The sequence below is a fragment of the Dipodomys merriami genome, unplaced genomic scaffold (assembly GCF_024711535.1).
Source record: "Dipodomys merriami isolate MVZ:Mamm:240054 unplaced genomic scaffold, mDipMer1.0.p SCAF_5, whole genome shotgun sequence".
NCBI lineage: Eukaryota > Metazoa > Chordata > Mammalia > Rodentia > Heteromyidae > Dipodomys > Dipodomys merriami.
The window spans coordinates 17,151,935-17,167,346 of record NW_027206068.1 but is presented as its reverse complement, the minus strand read 5'-3'; positions in this window follow the sequence as shown (position 1 = coordinate 17,167,346).

Genomic DNA, 15,412 nt, shown 5'->3' with positions numbered 1-15,412 from the left:
CACCCAGCTACGTGTAGCATTTTCTTATACATTTCCCTGGGATGATTCTTGGGACTCCAAGCCCAGGTGGGTACGACGTCCCAGGTACGCCCCCCAATGCTCCCTAACCTGGTCCCCACAGCCAAGTGACAGGGCTGGACGGCACGGCGGGCGCTGCGGGGCGCGCGGGCGCCGAGGACCCGGGCGAGGCCGAGGCCAGGCGCTTCCCCAACCGGCTCCCTGGTCCCCGCAGCCGGCCGCCCCGCCGCCTGCCCATCACCTGGCGTCTCGCGTGGGCATGTCTCGCTCGTCCTCGGCTCCCTGATCCTTCCCGGAGAATCCTCAGCCCTGCCCGGCCCGGTCTCCCCTCTCCACCCCGCGGCGTCTGTCTGTGCCCTCGGGGAGGCCCCCCGCGCGTTCTTCCTCGCGCTCTGGCCCTGCAGCCAGGTGTGGCCTCGGCGCTCGGCCGCTCCGGCCCTGCGGGGCTGCCGCGCCCCGGGGCCGCGTACGGCCGCGCGGGTCCGGCCTCTCTCTCTCCCCACCCGGCCCCGCCCAGCCTCCGCGGCGCAGGGGCTCCCGGCCGGGCCCGGCCTCTCGGTCTCCCTCCCACCACCGTCCCCCCACTCCCCTCCCCAAGAAGTGCTATTTTTAGCCAATCCTCCGCGCGCCACCACCCGCTCTGCTCGCAGCCCGCAGCCGTCCGCGTCCGCCCTCCCCAGCTCTCCCCCCACCACCCCGCGCGGCGGCGGCGGCGGCGGCAGCGGCGGCGGCGGCGCGTCCCGCACAGCGCGCCCCGCACTGTGCAGCCCGCGCAGCCCGCGCAGCCCGCGCAGCGCGCACCGAGCCACCCGCCGTCTCCTCCGCTGGCGCCGGCCGCGCCCGGTAAGTCCCCGCTTGTGTAGCAGCGGTGGTGCCACCCCCCCACCCCCGGGTCAACTTTCAATCCCCCCCGGCCCCCCCCCCCAGTTTTTTTGCTTCCTGTCTCGCCATTCTCTTCTCTTGGAAAGATGGCTGTTTGGAGAAGGGGGAGAAGTTAAGGGGGGTCGCCTGCGCGGGGTGCAGGAGGGCGCGACAAGCCTCAGTAGGAGCGGGAGGAGGTGAGTGGTGCCACAGTGGGGTCCTCGGCCCTGGGACCTGGAAGTGGGGCGCGGGCGGGGGTGCGGGGAGGGGGGTAGAACACGGGGGTACTCCGGATGCGCCCCTGGCCTCGCCGCCCAGGTTAGCAGCAGCATCTCAGTCTGGATGCTACTTGCCTGACAACTCACAGCTCGGAGGTTGGTGGCTTTAAGGTACCTTTGTCAGAACTTCTGGCTGCTCTGTGCTCTTGTGGGTGAAGACGCTGACATTTGGCTAGGCAAGCTGAGGCGAGGGGGTCTGTGGCATTATTGTCCGTCTCCCCAACACACACACACACACACACACACACACACACACACACACACACACACACACACACACACACACACACACACACACACACACACACACACACACACACACGAGGCCGTGTGGGATCCGAACTGTGAATGAAAAGTTTGCAATGCCTACATGTTGCTGGAGGGGAGCAATGCTTAGCGGGGGCACCTTTGGTGTTTCCCCGAGGCGCTCCCATTCCAAGTCGGTTCGCTAGAAAAATGGGTTTTAAGAAAAGTTCAGGAAGCTATCGAGGGTGGAAGAGAGAGAGTGAGGGAGAGCAGAGAGGAGGCCAGTGGAAGAGAGTGATGAATCCTAGGCTTATTCAGGTAAATTAGTTAATCGAAAGCCACCTAGAGTGGTTGAAATGGTGATTAGCTGGAGCGCAGGACAGGGGGCGTTCCCCGCGCTTCAGGCTTAGGGATTGTTTGGCTTGGAGGCCCTCCCTCAGCTTTTGGTCCGCAGTGGGAGATGCTGGTTCAGAGGCCTGTGTGTGTCTCTAAGTGACAGAGTGGGACCCAGCTGCCCTCCAGATCCTAGGCGTGGTTGTCAGAAGTGGCGGCCTGTGGCCCGGAGCTGAGGATGAGGGTGCTGTAAGGTGGGCTTGGAAAAGTCTCCAGTGAGTCTCCTCCTATGCTCTAATTTCAGGATGATCCGTTTGCTCATTTTCCCTGTCAGGAAGGTGTATGTTATCCAAATAGAACTTTAGATTAAATATAGCGCTTTTGAAATCTCTGAGAAATGGGACGGATGCATAGGTATCTCATCCTATTTGAATTGTGTGTGTGTGTGTGTGTGTGTGTGTGTGTGTGTGTGTGTGTGTGTGTAAAAACGTTAGGTAAGAAGACTTAAAAAGTTTAACTTCTACAAGAAAAGAAAGTAAAGAGTTAACTCCCCCACCCCTCAAATGGTATAACAACGTTTATGCAACTAAATACTCTTGATGTGTTGAGATGTTTCAAAAAGATTAAGGAATTACAATTATTCAGAACATAATCATGCTTCAAGTCTTGCAGGCATTATTGAAATCTAGGAAAAGGGAGTAGGTACATAAAGAATCTGTATTACAGGGCGAAAAAACCAAATTAAAATCTTTGGAAAGAAAAACCTTTTGACATTTGAAAAGGTCTGGATGTTATTTTCTGATGGCCCAGAAATTCTTTTAATCCTGTAATTAGTAACAGCACAGAATAAGTTGCCACTAACAAATGAGGACAATTTAAAAATCATGTTTGGAAAGATATCTTTTGAACTACTCTTTGGTGCTTTGGATGTTTATTATGGAAATTATTGTGGCTGAAAATTTGTTATTTAATATGTTTGCTTTTTTTTACCATGGATAATTAGTCTTCCTTATCCTTTTAAACTACTGTTCCCGTTTGGACCAAGTTAATTACCCGAACATCAAATCACTGATGTACCTTCTGGAACCCATTCGTATTTGAAATGCTTAATAAGAATATTGTATTTGTGAAAGAACCAGCAATTTAGTCAGTTTCAAAACTTGCTTGTAATTTATTCTTGTCTTTGTTTGAATGGGGCAAGTCTGAAGATGAGCATCATTTTCTAGAAATAATGTCGTTTTCTGTGTGGGAGAAAGTGAACGTTTTCATGTGTGCCTCTGCTACTAAACAGTAGTATATACCGTGGAAATCCTGAGGCTGACCTTTGATAGGCTACCAGTTAAGGGAGAGTGGTACTTCCCCAGTTTTGTTCCTGAATTAAACATCTTCCCTGTACAATGGACAGGGTTAGATGTGCAGAACACTATGCCAGAGGAAGTTAAGAGTTTGAAATTCAGAGCTAGCTTATGGCTTTTGCCTCAATCTTCCTTTTCTTTCTCTGAAGGTCACTCAATGGGACTGGCCTTTGTTAGAAACTCAGACCAACTGCATGTTCTATAAAAGCAATAATAACTCCTGAGAAATCAAAAGAGAATTTCATTTCTGGTTATAGAGTTTTTAACAACTGTTTTGTGACCAAACTGATTATCATTATGTATAACAATAATTAACATCATTATACATAGTTATATATGTAGAGGTCTAGATATCTGTGTGTTTGTGCATAGATGAACTTCTGTTTGAAGTTTTAAAGACTTTAAAATCTTAAGGCCAACTACTAGATGAAAATTTGCTTAATTAACTACTTTAAATGACACCCACAATTTAGATTTATATTTAGTATATGCATCTAAACTGCTTTAGAGTTCTACAATTTTCATTTATTTTTCCTATGATAACTTTTTTGAATTTGTTTAGCTGTTACGACAGGTGATACTATAATTCAAACCCACTCAGGTCTAAGTTATTCTTGAGTCAAGATATGGAGAAATAGCTAACAAGGAAAGCCATTCTGGAACCATATGGACATCATAAATCCTTCTGTATGCAGCATCTGTACCTTCTCATTAGTAAAATTTGGATGTAGGGACATTTTGTGAGTACATCCAAATGTAGCTTTTGATTTTTACTTTAATTACTTTCTTTGTTTTAAAATATAGTTTGTATTAATATTTAAGTTGCTGAGTCTTTTGTTGCTTGGAGGCCTTTCTTTTCAATAAAGACATAAATATTTTTATGGCATGTTTCCACAGATATGTACAACAGCTCTATTGGTTGTTATTATAATTCTTGATAATTTCTCATAACATTTTTTGAGAAATAGGTAGGATGATATACTCTTCTTATTTTAGAATGGAAACAGCAGGTACATTTGTAGACCCAAGATTATATACTGGTGATATATATATATATATATGTGCACATACATACATATACACATATATTTCTTTAAAATCAGTCGATATAGTCATAAGAGGATGAGTGTCTTTATGGTCTGGTGATGAGGGAGTTCTGTAATTCTAACTTTTAGTTCTAAAAGGACAAATATACACACCAGTCTGATAGGTATCCATTCTAGTCAGCCTATAGTCCACACCTTGCCCTATCCTTACTGGCCTTACCATATCAAACACATTCTACCCCTTTGTTTATCAAAGAAGTCACTGAAGTTTATTGGCACAGTTGTCAACTCCAGAATCATTAGCCTTGCCAGTGGAGGAAGCTCACAATATGAGTTTGAGGAAGAATCTTGACAGGACAGTAATGGAGTGTCCACTCCAGGCCAGCTGATGTTGATCAGTGATCATGTTGTAGGTGTTAGGATACCCTCTTCCTTTTCTGTGTTCTCATTCTTTGGCTGAACTGGTAGGTGCCAGGACATGAACAAAGGCTTTAGGGAATAGTCTAGTCATGTCTGTCTTTTTTTGTCTATATAGATAGACCTCCTATCTCAATAAACAGATTTTAAAGAAATGAACACACACAGCAACAGTTTATCTTTTCTTTTTTTTTTTTGTTTCAGCCAACCATATATCCTCTCTTTCAACTCTCCACAGAAATTTTCAGTATTATTGCCCTCATAGTTTGTAGCAGCCAAGGTGATAGATTTCTGGTATTGTATTCTTAGATACAAAAGTAGAATGTATTATTCAGGACATAGAAGAAAGCATTGCAATTTCACAGAAAATGATACTCTGTAATCTTATGTAAGCTCACACATATTTGTTGAAAATACTTTTAGTTTTTTTTTTTTGGTTGTTGTTTTTGGTCGTGGTCATGGGGCTTGAACTCTGGGCTTAGACACCGTCCCTCAGCTCTTCAGCTCACGGCTAGTGCTCTACCACTTGAGGACAGTGCTCACTTCCAGCCTTTTCTGTTTATGTGGTGCTGAAGAATCGAACCCAGGGCCACATGCATGCAAAGCAAGCACTCTACCACTGAGCCACCTTCCCAGCCCCTACTTTTAGTTTTTTTGAATAAGCAGCAGTGCCAGGCACCCTTTACTTTCTTGTTTCTCTATATATACATACACACATATACACACACACACAGACACACACAGACACACAGACACACACACACACAGACACACAGACACACACACACACACACACACACACACACACACACACACACACATATATTTTATCCCTGTCCCTAAGTGTATACTTCGTAGCACTCATCTAAATCACTTTCAGTGTGAAGTACAGAAAAAGTGACTATTCAAGTATGATTTAGTATTGACTATAATGGATTTGATTTGGAGCTCAAACAGGAAATGATTCTTTGCCTCTATAGAGTAATCAAGGTGCAAATGGTAAGACTCAGAGAGTTAGGGTGCTAGAAATGCTACTTGTTCCCCCTTTTCTACAGAAGCTATCTCAGGAAGGAGATGGGTGTGTACAGATCTAGTTCAAGTGGCATACTGATGAGTAGAATTTGAAGGAAGGTTTGGATTTGGAAAGACCATGTCTATTCAACGTGTTTAGGAGCAAGTCATAAAAACTAATGCTAGTTAATTTAAATTAAATTCCAGTTCCATATCAGGTGTTGGGTGAGGCTACAGTCTCATCAGAGGCTCAAATGGAAAAAACTCAGCATCCAATCTCCAAATGCTTTAGCAGAGTTTATCTCATGCAGTTGTAAGACTAAGGTCTCTATTTTCTTGCTAGTTGTTACTCACCTTATTTTCTCAGTCTCTAGTCAGATAAGGTAGTATCTTAGCCAGGTTTTGGTAGCTCATGCCTGTAATACTAGCTGCTCAGGAGGCTGAGATCTGAGGATTGTGGTTTAGAGTCAAGACTTTCTCATGTAAAGTCTGTGAAACTCTTTTCTTCAATTAACCACCAAAAAGCTAGAAGTACAGCTGTAGTTAGAATAGTAGAGCTCTAGCCATCAGTGAAAAAAATGAAAGGACAGTACCCAGATCTTGAGTTCAAGCCTCAGTACCAGCATGCAAAAAAGATACACACACACACACACACACACACACACACACACACACACACACACATATAGTATAAAACACTTTTTTGCATTTATATGTGATGGGAGCAACTGCCATATATTCATATATACATATATTTGTATACTATATAATATAACCAATGGAGTGATGTCCATTACCTTTGCCATATTTTACTGGTTAGAAAGAAAGCATATATTCTAATGAAACTTGAGTGTGAGCAGTTGTGCAAGGGCATGACTCATTGGATTCACCTTGGGATGTGAACTCTACATTGACTGGTTCACCGAATCTGTTAAATTGAGCAGACTGGTTTTGGAGGGTATCAGCTTCTAATGTTCTAAAGTTGCCCAGAAAGTTTGATCTGTAGAATAGAAGGACTTTCTGCATATATAAACCTACATATGTAGGTTTTATATTAATACATATTTATATATGTATATGTACATATGTGTATGTAGATTTATATAGTAGTTTTATATTTATATGGTAGGTGTAAGTTACCATGGCCTAAAAGAATGACAGGTGTTCACTACTGAGAGAAAGAATGAGGAAAAAATATGAGCAAATAATTGCTCAATGAAATTTTAAGTATTTTTTGATAGTTTAGAAATGACAGCTGTCTGGAGACAGGATTGAATTTGTAGAGTAGTGAGAATTGTGCGAATCCTCAGATCTTTCCAAGAGCTTCTCCAGGATTTAGGAGAATGATGATAGTTAATGGGGAATGTCTGTGGCACATTTGTGTGTGACATTAGTGATTAAACCCAGGTCTTGTACTTGCTAGGCAAGTGCCCTACCTCTTGAGCTATACCTACAAGAGTTTTTCTCTCTTTTATCTTCTTTCCTTTCCTTTTGTTTCCTTTCCTTTTCTTTTTTCCCCTCCCCCCTCCTTCCCTTCCTTCATTTTTTCTGAACTGGCCGGGGACTTGTGATCCTTCTGCTTTCACCTCCTTAGTAGCTGGAATTAGAGGCATGTGGCACTACTCCCTACTAGAAGCCTTTTAAAAGATGAATCACTAGCACATATGTTAGTCTAGGAATTCACTTAATTGTCTCTTAATATATTCCACATGTGAAAGACTATTGAGGGCATGGTTCTCCCAATCCTTGCAGGGAACCAGAACTGTGATTTAGAGTCCTGTGGCATGACTTGTCTTCACTTTATACAAAGAAAATGCCCCCAAACCACCACAGATCCACTGTTCTGTGTTTGTGGCCCAAAGACTTGGGATGTGACAGGAGCTTAGGGGCCTGTTGAAGACATTCCATTCTCTAAGCAGGAACTGTCTTATGAATCCATATCTCAACTCAGGCAGCTTGGTTCACTGTTGCCTTGCTTTGTTCCTCTCCCTTCTTTCACCCTCCTCCCTCCCCATGCATAGGTAAATGGACATTATGAGAGGTGAAATACCTTGTGACCAAGGGTCATTCCAATAGGGGGTATCATCAAGAGTTGACTCCAAGTCTGATACTAAAGCCCACAGCCTTGTACTACCCCAGGCTGTACTTACAAGCAGTCAGTGAGGCTTCCAGGGGCAAAGCCTGTTAATACACACACTGAAATGAATGTTGGCTACAATTGCTCTTGAGGTCCCTCACTCACCTTGAAAGAACTGCACACTGGAGGGTGAAGGTTAAAGACAGGAGTGCCAATGTGCTGTATCATGCCTTCTTTTATTTTCTCAGCAGGAAGCATAGATTGTCAGTCTCTCTTAGATCTAAAAGTAAGAATGGAGAGTGGAGGCTGAGCGTTTTTAACTTATCATTTTGGTTAAAATCAAAGCTCTGAGAATCTTTCTCCTCTATATGTAGATTTCTACTATTAAGTTAAACCAGGAAACATTATGGATTCTCATTGCCTCTTTGGCCACAGGGTTCTTTCTGTATAGTCTTTTCAGATGCCACTGTTTTGATCTACTTGAAAAGTCTATTGAGTCCATCTTTCTTTGTTCTTCTATTACTCAGTCCCCTTTTCTACTCTGTGGTGTCTGTGAATTCTATTCATAGATATTCTACTTTTTTTCTTCTATTTTATGTACTTAAATCTCTTCTTTACATGTACCTCACTCCATTGATCAGAATCATTGGCCCAGTTCCCCTCCTGCCCTGCTATAGAAACAAGCTCAGTGTGGGACCCAAGAAGTCTCATCTATTTCTTATTAATTTTACTGAGTTGTACTCTCCTGCCCAACACAGTAATGCGAACCCTTTAACAAATTTCCCTCAGTGCCAAATGTAGACATTTTAAACTCAAGGAAGTGTGTAAGGTCAGGTTCATCCTTATAGACACTAATGGTGTTCAGGAAGATGGAGTGTCATGAGGTCTCAGCTGGGTCCAAAGTGTAAGTCTAGTACTGATGGAAACTGTGAACCATCTCCAGCCTGACTGGGTGACAATAATACTTTAAAAACTTTATTATTTTTATTTTTAGCACACACTGACAATCAGGAAATCTTGAAATACACATTTATTTTTTTATGTAAGTTTTCGATTCCCTAAAGTAATTTGGGCCAGACTTAATTCTCAAAGTCTTAAACTTGTTAGGTAAAATTCGTTTTCTCAGACTGGACCTAGGCTATCTTTAATATTGATACTCTGCTTTATATCGAGTAAGTGTTCAAGGATTTAAACTCAAAACTTAGAGCCAGAAAGTGGCTTAGATTTCTAGATAAATGGAATAGCCAGCCAGAGATAAGAAAGTAATATGTAAATTAAAGTTAAGTGGAGAGGTAGAGGAGAGGGGGGAGGGGAGGGAGGAAAGAAGAAAAAGGAAATGGAGACAGTTGTTAAGTTTCCAAATTTGAGCATTGCTGAGGCCAGTTTGAATACTGATTTTCCTAGGGTTATGTTATTTAAATGATAACCTATCTAGAAGATGAGTTTTTGATGCTTTCCAGTCAAAAGTGCTAGTTCAGGTTTGCTTCAGCTCTCCGTGGGCAGGGGATGTTTTGGTCTTCTTGCCTTCAAAGTTATCAATTGCTAACTTGGAAGCAAACCAGACTTCCATTCCCCTCGGGGTTTTCTTGGGAGAGCATGTTCATTTGGAAGCTGAGCCTTCTCTGTTCTGTGTTTCCTCTAGGCCTCGTGTATGTTCCATCTTTTGTAGGGTGTTTCCTCTGATTATTGTAGCTCATGTGGTCTTACTCTTCGCAAAATTCCTAAGTCATTTAGGATTATGACCAGAATTCTCACAAGTATACAGTGAAATTCTTGTATTAATTTTAAAAAATCCATTATATGAAAAGATACTGTGTGAGTAAAAGTCTTCACAGGAATTGGAACTTTGTTACTGAGAACATCTTTATACTTTTGTGTGTGTGTGTGTGTGTGTGTGTGTGTGTGTGTGTGTGTGTGTGTGTGTGTGTGTGTGTGTGTGTGTGTGTGTGTGTGTGTGTGTGTGTGTTTGTACTGGGGCTTCAACTCAGGGCCTGGGTGCTATCCCTTAATTTATCTTTTACTCAAGGTTGACATTCCACCACTTGAGCCATAGCTCTGTTTCATTGGAAATAAGAGTCTCCTGGATTTTACTGCCAGGGCTGGCTTAGAACCAGATCTCAACCTCCTAAATAGCAAGGATTACAGGCATGAGCCACCAGTGTCAAGCATCTTTACACTTTTGAAATAGAATTTTTTACCTGTTTGTTTGTTTGTTTATTTATTTTTGTCAGTTGCCAGGCTTGAACTCTGGGCCTGGGTGCTGTCCCTCAGCTCTTCAGTTCAAGGCTAATGCTCTACCACTTGAGCCACAGCACCACTTCTGGTTTTCTGAGTGATTTATTGGAGATAAGAGTTTCATGGACCTTCCTGCCCAGGTTGGCTTTGAACCGCAATCCTCAGATCTCAGCCTCTTGAGTAACTAGGATTACAGGTGTGAGCCACCAGCACCCGGCTAGAATTGTATATTTGAAACCCAGAATGATTTACATTTGTATTTGTGGCCTACTGTAATTAATCTGTTATTCACTAGAGACTGATGACCCTAATCCTCCTCGTTGCAGGCCTAGATCGAAAGCAGAGAAGGTTGAGCAAGCCACAGAAATAAAATTGCACAGGATAATGGGGCTGATTTTGGCTAACACTACTAGATGCACTGTGTGAATTTACTGTTTTTTAAATACTTTAATAATTAGGTAGGGACATAAAATTTAAATGCTTTTGCTTATAGATTGTATAAATTATTGAAACTAAAACCAATCAACAATGAAATGTACTGATGAAATTAAAAGATAGAGCATTAGGTGACACTTACATGATGAAATTACATTGTTAATGGGTATGAGAATATAAACATATAGCCTCAGATTCTGTTCTTGTCTAATCTGTGTTTGTGTTATATCAATAAAAATGTAGAAAATACCCTTTTAGAAATAGATTGAAAACAAAAACAAATAAGCAATACTAATTTTTTCTAGTTCAGATTAATCAGACTTCATAGATAACCACAGTTTTACCAGCAAAAAATTCTTCAAATAGTAGTTTTAATGAGATATCAAATAAAAACTTTTGACCTGAGTTTCCTTGCAGTTGCTAGCCTCTCTGTTTTAATCTCTTCCTTTCCTAATAAGCTATTTAAAATTAGATTATATTATTTTTGATGTTATCATCATTATCATGATCATCGTTTGTGTTTATGTTATGCTAGCTCATGTTTGATTTTACATAATAATGTTTGCTGATATTCTGCACAGATTTTAAAAGTATATTAGCCTTTAAAATGTCTTTGAATATATCTCATCTATTGATTTCTTTATTTTGCCTGTTTACCATTTCTGGTACAAGAGAAAAAAGTTAGATAAAATTAAACAAAGAAACAATTGAACAATTTAGTCCTTATACAATATTCAACTCCATTATTGCCAGTTTCACAGCTTCTGTCAAAATTCATGAAATCAGTACAACAGGGAGAAGGGAGAGCTGCTTTCTAATCACCTGTAGGACCACTAGAGCAAGACTTAGATTAAATTTACCCATACACTTATTGACTCTTGGTATTGTATAGTTACTTAGTACTGTCTCATTTAATTCTTAGAGAAGCACTGAAATCTAGTAGTAAGTAAGGGTCATAGATGTTAACTACTTAAATAAATTAAGAGAAATTGCTGACAAGTAGTGGCATGTTAGAAACTTCCACTCACTTTCAAATTACTGCCAGAGGTTTAATAGTTATTTCATATGTGAAAGTTTGAATTCATGGACTTCTGCATGGAGACTTGCTTTTGTTCACTGTGTTGTTGTTAAGTCGTTTCTGAGTCCATTGTGCATCAGCACTACTAAGGATGCTACACACAAAAAGCACATTTGCTTTATGGATGAGTTGGTTCACTTTCCAAGTTAGGTTTGTGTGTCTGAGATTTTATGTCTCCTTTCCTTTTCTGCCCAACAGATGCATCTGCACTGTATGTCCATTTTCATTTCAGCACGTGGGTTACTTCCTAAATGACCATGGAGCTGAGCTTTTGAATGGCTTTCATGTTGTCAGAGAGAACTTCAGTAGTACATATAGAATTTTGTCCTTGTGAATACCCAGCTTTGGTTTTTCTTATTGCTTTCCTTGCTTCTTGATAATGATATGCTAGCCTAACTTGCATATTTTCTCCCCTTAACCTTCCCTGATGCATTCTCTTAAAGAGTCCTAAGCAGCCATTTCAGACTTTATGTTATTTTTCAACAGGTTAAAGAAGCAAGGGAAGAATCTTTCTTTTGTGATCTATGTCACACGGTATTACTAAATCTCCTACTTATCTTTTGGACTCACTTTTTAACAGTTGCTTAGGTTAAAAAAATTTGAATTTATTATTACAGTGAAATAGTTTGCTGTTTAAAAAATTCTTCAAAGACTATGGCTTAAACTCTTAACTTATTTACCAACAAGAATATCCGTTTAAAGTTACTTTTTTTTCTTATGAAAACAAATGTATTGAATTCAACTTGAGTTGAATTTTCAAAATATAAAAATGCAAAATTTACCCATGCCAATAGGAAACTGTATATCAAATGGAATGCGATTTCAGAGTAAAGTCTTATAATGTTAATTTCTTAGAATAGCAGATTTGAAATGTTCTTTTGTGGATTCATAATTTCCAAGTAATTATTGAAAATTCATTGAAATTTATTTCACACCCTTTGTTTCTTTTATATCTGTCCTAGATCTATACTACATTATTATTTTTTGCTGAAACAGCACATAATTTAAAAGAGATTTCCATAGTGAAAAGATCTTTTGTATGTACCCACATTACTCTCACCCTCAGTGCCCTGTTTTCCTTTATGGAGATTCAGATTTCTATTGTCTTCTGTCTGAATGACTACTTTAACATATCCTATAGCACAGATCTTCTGCTGACACATCTTTTGAGCTTCTGTATGTTTGGAAGCATCTTTATTTTGAATTATATTTGTAAAACTTCTGTTTGATAAAGAATTTTAGATAGACTTTTAATAGTTGTAAAGATATTGTGCCACTATTTTCTCATTGTCATTTGTTAGACATCTACTGTCTTCCTTAAATTTATACTTTGTATATAAATCTCCTTTGTTATTTTTTCTTTCTTCCTGGTTTTGAACAATTTCATGTGTTGGTATAATTTTCTTCTGTTTCTTTGCTTTGGGCTTATTGTGTCTCTTAGACATATTGGCTTAGACTATCAAATTAAAAAAATTGTCATTCTTCTGACTAAATTTGAAAGATTTTCCTCCTTTTAATCTTTTTCAGGGATTCTAGTTACATATTTATTAGACTTACCAGTGTTCTGATTAGTTTTTATTCCTTCTCTGCGTGTTTTAATTTGAATAGTTTTATTGCTGTGTCTTCAAATTCACTCCCAGCAGTCTTACGTCTATATTTGTTCTCAAGACTGTAATTTTTCACCACTTTTGATGAAAGTTTGATTTGGGTTCTTTAAAAACCTTCTCTGTCTCCAGTTAGCATTTGAAATATGGAATAGTTTTATAACAATGGCATTGTTTGAGAATTCTAATGTCTTTTTCAATTCATGATCCCTTTTGTTCATTTAGTTTTAACCTTATTATAGCTTACATTTTCCTGTATATTTACATTACTAGGTTTTGTTTGTTTTTCCAGTCTTGGAGCCTAAACTCTGGGCCTGGGCACTGCCTCTCAGCTCTTCAGCTCAAGGCTAGCAATCTACCACTTGAGCCACAGCACTACTTCTGGTTTTTTCTGCTTATGTGGTGCTGAGGAATTGAACCCAGGGCCTCATGCATACAAGGCAAGCGCTCTACCACTGAGCCACCTTCCCAGTCCCATATTACTAGGTTTTTTGACAGATGCCAGAGTCTGTAATTTTTACCTTGAAAGGTGCTGGATATTTTTATATTCCTACTTTTCTTGAGCCCCTTTTTCCAAAGAGCCAGATAGAGACTTGGAAATACTTTAGTTCTTTTGGGTCTAGATGTTAAAATTCTTTTCTGATCACTCCAGCCAGGTAGAAGAACAGGCAAGGGGCAGGCACAATTCCCAGCATGTGTGAGTGCCAAATACTCTTCCCTAGAATCATTTTAGATTGCTTCTTTCCCTGGACAGAGTTGTCTCCTCACATACATGAGCTAAGCAGTAGCCTGGTAAATACTCAGTGAAGTCCTTCTGCACATCTGCAGAGATATCTCTGTGTTTAGTTGTCCTTCCTTTAAATATGTAACTCTCCCATGAGAAATGCTCATTAAATATTCTAGATGAAGGGACAGATGGCTTATTGGACAGTACTCTGTTCTTTTTTGTGTGTTTAATTTTTTTTATTGTGAAACCACTGTACAGAGGAGTTATAGTTACAGGAGCAAGGTAAGGAGTACATTTCTTATCAAGCATTGTTGTCTCCTCCTTTGATTTTTCCCCTACCATCCCTTTCCTCCCACCTCCACAACTACACTGCTCCCCTACCCCCGCCTAAATTGTAAAGTTCATTTTTCAACATAGTGTCTTATACATCTCATTGTTACAATGGGTCAATCTGTATCCCTATTTAAACATTTTGTTTTTTCCCTTCCCTTCCCCAAATTATACCGGCATCAAATAACAGTGAAAACAAGGGTTATACCATGGGGGAGGAACATACAAAGCAACAAAAAAACCACATGGTACATTATAAATACATTAGAAACAATAGCAAGAAAATAAAAATACTTGTGTCCCTATCTTGGGGTTCATTTTCCTTAACATCATCTTATATGGTCATATGTACATAGCTTTTGGCCTTTTCTACTTGTCCCAGACATATACTAGTTATTGCAAATAAGGGAAACCATGGGACCTATGTTTCTTTGGACATGGCTTACTTCACTTAATATAATTTTTTCCAAATCTTTCCATTTCCTAACAAATGAAGTGATGTCATTCTTTCTATGGAGGCATAGAACTCATATATATATATATATATATATATATATATATATCAAGAAAATATGGTATATATATATGTATATATATCTACTGAGGGGCATCCGGGTTGATTCCATATCTTAGCTATGGTAAATAATGCTGCAATAAACATAGTTGTGCTGGTAGTTTTAGTATGGTCTTGTTTGTGATCATTTGGGTAAATGCCCAAAAGTGGGATTGCTGGGTCATAGGGGAGGTCTATGTGGAGTCTTTTGAGGACCCTCCATATTGCTTTCCAAAGTGGTTGAACAAGTTTGTACTCCCACCAACAATGCAGTAAGGTTCCCTTCTGTCCACATTCCCTCCAGCATCTGTTGTAATTATACTTCTTGATTCTAGCTATTCTAACTGGAGTGAAGTGATATCTCAATGTTGTTTTGATTTGCATTTCTTTTATGGCCAGAGAGGTTGATCATTTCTCTATTGGCCATTCTTATTTCCCCTTCAGAGAAGTTTCTCTTTAGGACTTTAGCCCACTTATTTATTGGGCAGATGTTTCTTTGAGGATTTGTTTGCGGGATTTAATTTTTTGAGTTCCAAGTATATTTTAGATATGAGACCCTTATCTGTTGTATGGCTAGTGAAGATCTTTTCCCATTCCATGGGTTTTCTATTGATCTTGCTAGCTCTGTCCTTTACCATGCAGAAGCTCTGCAGCTTCATGCAATCCCATTTGTCCAACCAAGTCTATGATGGCTTGCTTCCCTAATATCCCTAGTTTCTCAGATTCCACAGCTCAGTTCTGGACTGTATGAAACTATGATGGCTGTTCCTATCCTGGCCCATCATCCAGAAAGGAGGACAATGAGGGG